This window comes from Aythya ferina (genome assembly GCF_964211825.1).
Source record: "Aythya ferina genome assembly, chromosome: 5".
Classification (NCBI taxonomy): Eukaryota; Metazoa; Chordata; class Aves; order Anseriformes; family Anatidae; genus Aythya; species Aythya ferina.
The window spans coordinates 65,365,012-65,373,141 of NC_140301.1; the positions used below are offsets into that span (position 1 = coordinate 65,365,012).

The 8,130-nt window shown below is 42.8% G+C and overlaps 1 long non-coding RNA gene across 2 annotated transcripts; it reads left to right on the forward strand.

Moving 5' to 3' along the window:
- The first annotated feature begins 1,699 nt into the window (after window positions 1–1,699).
- On the forward strand, window positions 1,700–5,729 carry LOC311437902. Of its 2 annotated transcripts, none has more exons than XR_014693796.1 (5): window positions 1,700–1,899; window positions 2,330–2,475; window positions 3,545–3,942; window positions 4,733–4,831; window positions 5,230–5,729. It is a non-coding gene; the product is annotated as an uncharacterized lncRNA (long non-coding RNA). The 2 variants fall into 2 exon arrangements; XR_014693797.1 differs by having other exon boundaries at window positions 5,255–5,729.
- The last annotated feature ends 2,401 nt before the right edge of the window (window positions 5,730–8,130 follow it).

An 8,130-nucleotide genomic window follows, 5' to 3' on the forward strand; every position in this document is an offset into this window, starting at 1 on the left:
ATGGAGGAGAAGACAACAGTCTCCTTCCTGTTAGGCAACAGGTTTCCAAGACTGGTTTCCCCACCCCCCTGTGCGTTTTGAAGGAGGCAGTCCCTAAGCTGATGCAATCCAACTATCCAACTGCATCTAAGATGCTGGTTGTTACTTCCATAAGCTATAAAGGAACTTAATGTGTTCTGTGTTTTTAGGTCGAGGCTCGTGTGCGTGAGTTTGGCTTGTCGCGATGGCCGGTGTAGATGATCGCTCACGTGCCCCAAAGCTCCTTGTGCTGATGCTGGATCTGCCCCACGGTAAAGGACCGCATGCTGTGTGTTCAGCTTTTCTTCCTTACCGTGTCGTCCGTATGTACGTATGTATTTACTTCTCTGAAGGAAAGGGTGGATTTTTCGTGGGTCCCTCTGTGCGCGTCTCGAACCAGGCTGCAGTAAATACGCGTAAGCGAGTAGGCTGCTGCAGCGCGTCCTGGACAGTATCAGGGTGCTACTCTGCTAGCAGTGGAGAGCTGGGTGAAGGTGCCCAGGGTAAGGGCTTGTTCTGCCTCAAGTTGAACAGAAAGTTTCAGGAGTTGAGCATCCCAGGGGATGTTTGTAGGACTGCTGTTAGACGATAAAGGTTCGGATGGCTGTCGACGAAGGGGATTTTGTTGGTTCTTTTTCGATAGCTGTTCCTGCCAAAGATCGCGTCGGTCACAAAAGGTAGTAGTAACCTTGCGGTTTCTATGTTCTGTAGCGTTTGTACTAAAATACACTGGCAGATGAATAAATGAGCAGGTACAAATACACGTGACTCTGTAGCTGAGACTAAATAACGTGCAGTTTCTTCTGTGTTTTATCTTTCAAAGCACGTTGTTGCTGAGCGCCTGAGCTTTTTGCTCGCATTACCGAGGAAAGGAATGGCAGTGCTTCTTCCCCCCTCATCTCTCTTTTTTTTTTTTTTTTTTTTTTTTTTTCCCCCCTCTCCTCTTCTTCCTCGATGACAGGGTACTCAATGTTTTCCTCGGATGTCCACGTGAAAAACGAAATAAATAAATAAATGCTGATGGTGAAGACACTGACAGAATTGGGTGACATTTTCAAGGTAGAGGAGGGGCGAAGAATGTGGAAATTCCTGGTACATTAGTGGTGCTCTGTTAACAAAACTGACGTATATGCCACTTGCTGTTCCTAGTTTTTTGGTTTGGTTTTCCTTTCAGTAGTCTCCCCGAAGGCTTTTGCGGACACACGGTGTATCTTTTCTGTTCTTTTCAGTATTCTGAAAAGTATTCAGTATTTCTTTTTCAGTATTCGTTTGTCAGGAAAGACGACCGTGCAATCCGAGGGCTGTGGACAACCATCTACCAGGTGGTTGTTGCAGCCTCCATCGGTCATGTTATTTGTGCTTTTAGCTCGCCCTCTCCTATATCTTGAGTTGAATTTCTTTTTTTTTTTTTTTTTGGCAACGCTATGTTTGCAGTGATAGCATTGCTGCCGAGGTATTTTTGACTAAAAATGATCTTAACTGTAGTAGTGAATTCACAGAGTGTGGCTTTGTGTAACGACTCCCGCGATCACAACTTTTTTTTTTTTCCTTTGTCACAGATAGGAGGAAAGCTCTTTCCGGAGAGATGGAAAGAAAGTTGTTTCAGAATACGTTCAGAATGTCTGAAGTTGTTTTGGAATTTTTTTTGTTTTGTTTTGTTTTTTAGTAGTTAACGGTAGTACAGCCCACAGAGCAATTTCTTTGTGCGTGAGAACTCGCGGGTTAACTGAAAGTTACTTGTTTTATTATAAAACTAGGATTTGAAGCCACGGGCATTCAGAAATGCATATGATATGTCTTGTCACAGTCTTCTAGATCAGCTAACCGGAATGAGAACCAATCTTCTGAAAACACACAGGGATATCGTGGGGCAGGATGAAGGTAAATGGACACAATTATTTATTAATATTCTGGTACAGCTATTTAATTCACCTAAGTAGTGTTTCTGTCCTCGGTGTGGGAGAGGAAGTAGACTTTGCATCGTTTCTTGGGTCAGTCGTTCTTCCCTAGATTCCGAAGGAGAAGAATGAAATTTCTGCCTTCTGTCACAAAACATGTTGTGCGTGTTTGGAATTTGAAAATTCAGTTTCATGGGTGAGCTTTCCTGTGCAACAGGATGCAGTAGATGTTCTTATAGTGATGGTGAAAGGAAAGAGGGGCTTTATTTGCCTTTTGCTTTTCCTTTGTTTTGTAGAGGGAGGAAATAGTGATTTCTAGATCTTAAATGCTAACGCTGGAAATGGAAGCATGCGAGGCTTGTATTTCCTTAGTCTTAAGGTAGACTAAATTTAGATACCTTGTTCTGCTGCAGACTGCCTTCACGGCGTTCCTGTTGCTCAAAGGGGAAATCATCAGGAGTAGTTGAAAATGATGCCTTCACCCCTTCGGGAGATTGATCCAGATCAACCAAAAAGGCTTCTTCATACACTTGGCAGTCTGTTCAAACAGGATGAGAAGGTAGGAGAAGTCTTGCTATCTGCTGTATCATTATTTGAAAAGTAACTGAATTGTAACACGGAGGCAAATACTCTGGTAGTGAATTGACGAAGCAATTGTTTTTTACTTATATTAAAAAAAAAAAAAAAAAAGTCTTTTCAGGGTACGATGATAGATGAAGCAGATAAATTTGTTGCTGGGCCTCAGAATAAGATCAAGCGTCCTGGAGAGCCCAATACTCCAGCATCACTAAAGAGAGAAGGCGTAGCACGTCGCCGCTATTGCGACGGCCACAGTCACTGTTGTGACAAACCATGTTGGTGGGAAAGGGCCACCCTGTGCTGCTGGATCTCCGTCACCATATCTGAACCTCAAAGGCATGCCAACAAATAAAGGTGTGTTGGAGTTGTTGTAGTACAGGAACTTGTGTGGTCATAAATGGACATAGTGTGCAGGGAAAAAAAAAAAAAGGTCTCCGTGCTTTCTGTGTTAATTCAAAAGGACACGTAAGTTTTAGAGTTAATTGGGACTGAATTTCTTTGGTCGGCTTAGACAAACAGGCTGTTGCTATAGGTAACGAAGTCCTGAATGAGCAATAATTTGGAACTGTTTCTAAAAAGTGCTGAAACCTTTCACCACGATGGTTTGGCGGTAGCAAGGATTTCATTTCAGCTTTTAATTCTCATTTGTGTATTCTATAGTGGGGAAGGGAGAAGTGGGGAAGGAAAGTGTGTAAAAAAAAAAAAATAAATTTAAATTTCTCACAAATAGTAATTTACCCACCTGTTGCAGCAGAGTCGAAAGAAAAATTTGCTGGAACTGGGGGAAGGAGGGGAAACTTTAGTTTGCTTTAGTCACTGAAACGGGAATACAGCAAATAACTTCACGACAGTCGTATGAGACGGTTGCAGCCCAAAAGGAGGTATTCCTGTGGTTGCGTCAAAGGGTGAATAAAACTACTGAAGTGATCTGACAGTGCTGAGTAACTCTCTCCACAGTACTTTCAACAAGAAGGGATGCAGAATAATGTCCTTCTGTGTTTTTTGATCCTGCAGTTATATGCACTACTAAGCTCCTTCTTAATTTTCAGACACTGGTATCAGTACTGTCCAAGATGGTAATGGAGAGAAGAAAGCAGAAAACTGTCAGTTGCTGGAAGAGCAAATTGATGGCTTGTCTGTGCAAATGGCTTCTTCGGTTCCAGCTGTTAAGGGAGAGGATGAAATGTCACCTGGTGACTTAGACTCTCTACATGATGAGTTCAATTGCTTAAATGATGCAAAGATGGCTTGGATCGTAAACCTGGTACCAATGCACTTGTTCGAGGGCCTCTAAATTACAGCGTGGCTGGAGATGACCAAAAACGAGTGATGGAGTCTACTTCTGAATCTGTGCCAAATTGATTTAAAATAACACCTACAATGTTGGAGGGAAGCGATGCTGGTATTAAAATCAGAGTGGTGAAAGAGGTTTGCAAACGTGGAAGAAGTAAGTTCTTTATTAGTGTATTAAAAATAGGCTAGGGGTACAGAAGACTTTTTCTTGAAATGAGGATCTATTTTGAAAATAAACCCTCAGATTTGGAATGATTTTTGATTACTCGTGTACAAGTAGTGGAAGAACAAGAAAGTAAGTACATGTATTCACAGTCCAACTTTATATCCTCACCGTCCTTACTGCAGCACTCTTAAGCAGGCTTAGTCACAGCACCATTCGTGTTTTCATAGTTGGTTCAGAGAAGAAAGCACAGAAACCAATGAAAAAATACTGTTGTTTCACATCTAAGGTGTCCGGTTCATTCTTTTGCGCTACTTTTTTTTTGTTGTTGTTAAACTTTATACGAGACAATCGTGCTCATGCTCCACATAGATCGGTCATCTTGTAAAGAGTAGTTATCTTAAACCTCTGCTTTCAAAAATGACAGCTCTAGGTTGAAACATGGCTCGGTATCCCTTTGTTTCTATTAACTGCTGATCATGGCAGCGTGTTCGTGGAGATGCAAGGCTTCTCTGCTGATGAAACCTAGTCTGCATTTTCCAAGGGCAGGTGTTTCTAGATACTGCTCTTTTAAGAGAACAAAATTCAGCGTTACATTTGAATATCAGCTAATCGATATCACTTCAAATTATTGGTATGCTGGCTTTTTTTTCTTATGTGCATTACTGTATGCAGAAATGGGAAACTCTAGGCTTTGTTGTTTTTCCTTTGGCTGTTGAGATTTACTGAAAATGCATTTACAAGATCTGTTTCTAATATCTGTTTGGATCTCTTCTTTAAGATCGTGAAAAAAATCTTCTCTCTTCTTGAGGAGGTACGTACAAGGACCGATGGAAACTCAGAAGTATTTCATTGAATTTGCTATAAGGGAAGGAGCAAGGTTTGTATAGATACGAATGATTCGGAGTTAAACGCTAACGTTGTTCATGATAGCAAATCTCAGTCTTTTCCAAAACAAGTGTTTTGTTTTGACATACTTAAATTATTACAGTTTCAGCGGTCAAACTGCCGTTGTATTTTCTGAAGTAAATGGTCGTTACCTAGAGCTGAAGTGTGAAATAGAAAGATACGGGTGGTTATGGAAGAAAGACCCAGAATTTGCGTGGGTTGGGGAAAGATGGCTGTATCAAATTAAATTTGCCATTCTGATGTCAGAAATGAGGGAAGCTCTTCCATGCTGGAAACAGAGAGCCTCCGCTAATACTGTTTGTCGTGGCCAAATAATACTGAGTTATTTAACTGCTGTTTTTGGAAGAAGAAATGAAATTACTTCCCTAGGTTTAAAAATCGTGTCTTAATACAGCACTTAGAGAGAACGCTAGAGGAGCTAGAGTTCAACAGCCTACCCAACAGAGTTAATCAGGTGAACGGTAGATAATAGTGTACCAGCCAGAGGAATACGGACCGGGAATGAGTTTGCTGTGCCGCAGAAGAGTGGAAGAGGACGTAGCTGTTGCCCTCGCCATCCTGGCGGTCAAGTGATCTTACTGTCAGAGTCCGAGAAGAAGCAGCAGAGCTTTAACTTTACGAACCTCTATCGGCAGAAGCTGGGCTGTAGCCTTAAGGACGTGCTATGAAAGGTGTGGCTTTTTTCCTGTGGAGGGTGCTCTTTGCTCAACAGGCTGAAAAAAATAACCATTGCTGCCCCTCCTGCAGGTGGTGAGAATTTACTCACTTGAATACTGTCATTAGCCGTTTTACGTGCAATAGGCAGTGGATCGCACTAAAATGGGGCACTGTCAAATGCACACAGTGTCTGCATTGTGGAGAGATCCCATCTGTTGTGTGTCCCTGTGTCCCCGTCGTGTCCCCCCCCCCCCCCCCCCCAATAAAACAAACAAACAAATAAACCTCCCAGAAACACCTGCACTGGTAATATTGCATGTTGCCAGCACAGAGACGAGAGCCTTGTTCCCGAGAACTGCTAGCCATGCCTTTAAACTTGAGATTCAGCGTAGATCGAGAGTAAAGAAACTGCTGTTGTGTTAATGAAAGCTAAAGACAGCCCTGTGACTGTTAGCACTTGGTGGTTACTAAACAATCTACCTCAGACTCTCTTCTGTTTTTATCTGCAGACATTATGAAAGCGCACCTGAGGCTTCCCAGGTCCCTGACTTCAGTTCTCTTTCATCCCGTGAGGAGGACGGAGATTCTTCAGGTGGCCTTGCCTTGGCACACGCTGTGCTTTGGAAGCACTAAAAAGAAATGCTTTTAAAAGTGTGCATTTATTTTAATGTTCATACAAAAGAGATTGGTTTTGAACAGTGTTGTTACCGGATCACTAATTTGATATTTTAACTGTATGCATTTTTTTGAACATAGGTGTGTGTGTGTGTGTATATATACATATATATATGTATATATAAAAAAAAATAAACCGTTTTATTAATTCTCGTTAAGTGCTGATCTGAGGAGTCTGTAATGGGCAGCGCTGAATTCCTCGAATTGTCTGTCACCAACAGACCGCTAACATTTTTTGTGAAACCAGTCTGCATATCCTGAAACCCCACTTCTGGTAATAGCTGCGGAATGTGTTTGTTACTTACCTCCCGGTAGCACGTACCCTGGAGCACCTGCCTCATCAGTCAGCTCAGCCTGTACAGGGTGTACATTTTTGCTCCAAGGCTAAAGTGTTAAAGACACCAAGTTCCAGCTTACCAAATCCTTGGTTACCCGAGTTAATATCCTCCCTTCCGTTCCTCTTACTCTTTTGTTCAAAGGTAATGTTGTGAATCACAGAAAATGCAACGAAGACTGGAGCACCTGCACGTAATTAATATTTTCCTTTTAAACGGTAATATGCCAGTAGTAAGTGGCTCTTCAGATAATTTTATTTTCGGTTGTTCTCATTTAAAAACAGTCTCCTGCTCCTTTAACAGCTTTCTTTTAAAAGACAGGTTGAAGTTGTGCTGGCGTTAAGAAGCTCTTCACAAGGTACTGGGGCTGTCCTGAGGATTCCACTTGACCAGCCAGCAGAAGAGGCAGGGAAACATACTTACATTGATGGCCTGAACTTCTCTTCCTATTACTCTTTTTAGTACTAGCCAGCGTGTGTGAGACATCTTTTCCTTCTCCTGTGAAGCAGTGGGCTGGTCTTTCTGGAAGAGGTTGTTTGACCATTGGAATTACACCAGTGAGATTCAAGAAGGAAATAAAATCCAAAAGCAGCAGCGTATCTTTATTACTACGTTAAGTGAGAAAGTGACACTTGGAACGAACTCGTTATAAACAATTCTGAACTCTTTTCTTAGCGGGAACGTACTTATCTGTACCGTTGAACGTACTTGAAAAAAAAAACAAACGAACCACAGGAGTACCTTGGAATACATAGGGCGATTCATCCCTTCAGGATCATTACACGGCAGCTGTATGTCACCACAATACACCTCTTTTGCTTAATGGTGGACTTCTCAGAGGGAATTTACTTGGGTCAGGTATACTGTGTGTATGTGGTTTTATGCACGTAGAACTGCCTGTACTACACTATCTTTTAAATAGGTGGTGGTAAGAGGAGACAGCTTTCTTCTAGTAGATTCTTCCTTAAGTTTCTTTAGTGATTCCGGGGGCGCTCACTTGACCGTGATGTGCCTGACCTGGTTAGCATCTAAACCTCCTCCTCTGATGTGGTACAGCTGTCTGCTAAATTAGTTACAGAAAGATGGTGACTTTAACTCAGACAGTTCTCTCTTACCTCGCTATTGTTTTATCTGGATAATTTGAATTTGGATTAGAGCAGCGGAGGGAAAAGATGCCTTACACTGAAACGGACGCGAGTCTGTGAGAAGTAAGCCAGGCGTCCTTGGAGACTGTGCCAATGAAAAGGGGAAGAAAAATGAGTGGAATAAATCTGAGTGCACATAGTCCTGCATCCCGAAGGGAGCACAGAAGGAAGGTTGCTTGCTTAGAAGAGCAGTGGATGCTTCGTGCCCGCCTTAAAGAGAATATTAACAGAGAGAATTCTTTGTAAGACAAGCTGCCCCGCGGGGTGTGGGTAGCAAATACGTTGGAAAAAATACAGCCACAAGCTCCGAATGGCACAGTAGGCGAGCTGTGATCCGCCCGACAGGGCCTCCCGCGGGCGCCCTCTGCCGCCACCTGCTGGTGGAAAACGAGTACTGCAGGCGGCCGAGGGGCGCGCATGCGCGGTGGCACCGGCGGGCGCCCTCTGCCGCCACCTGC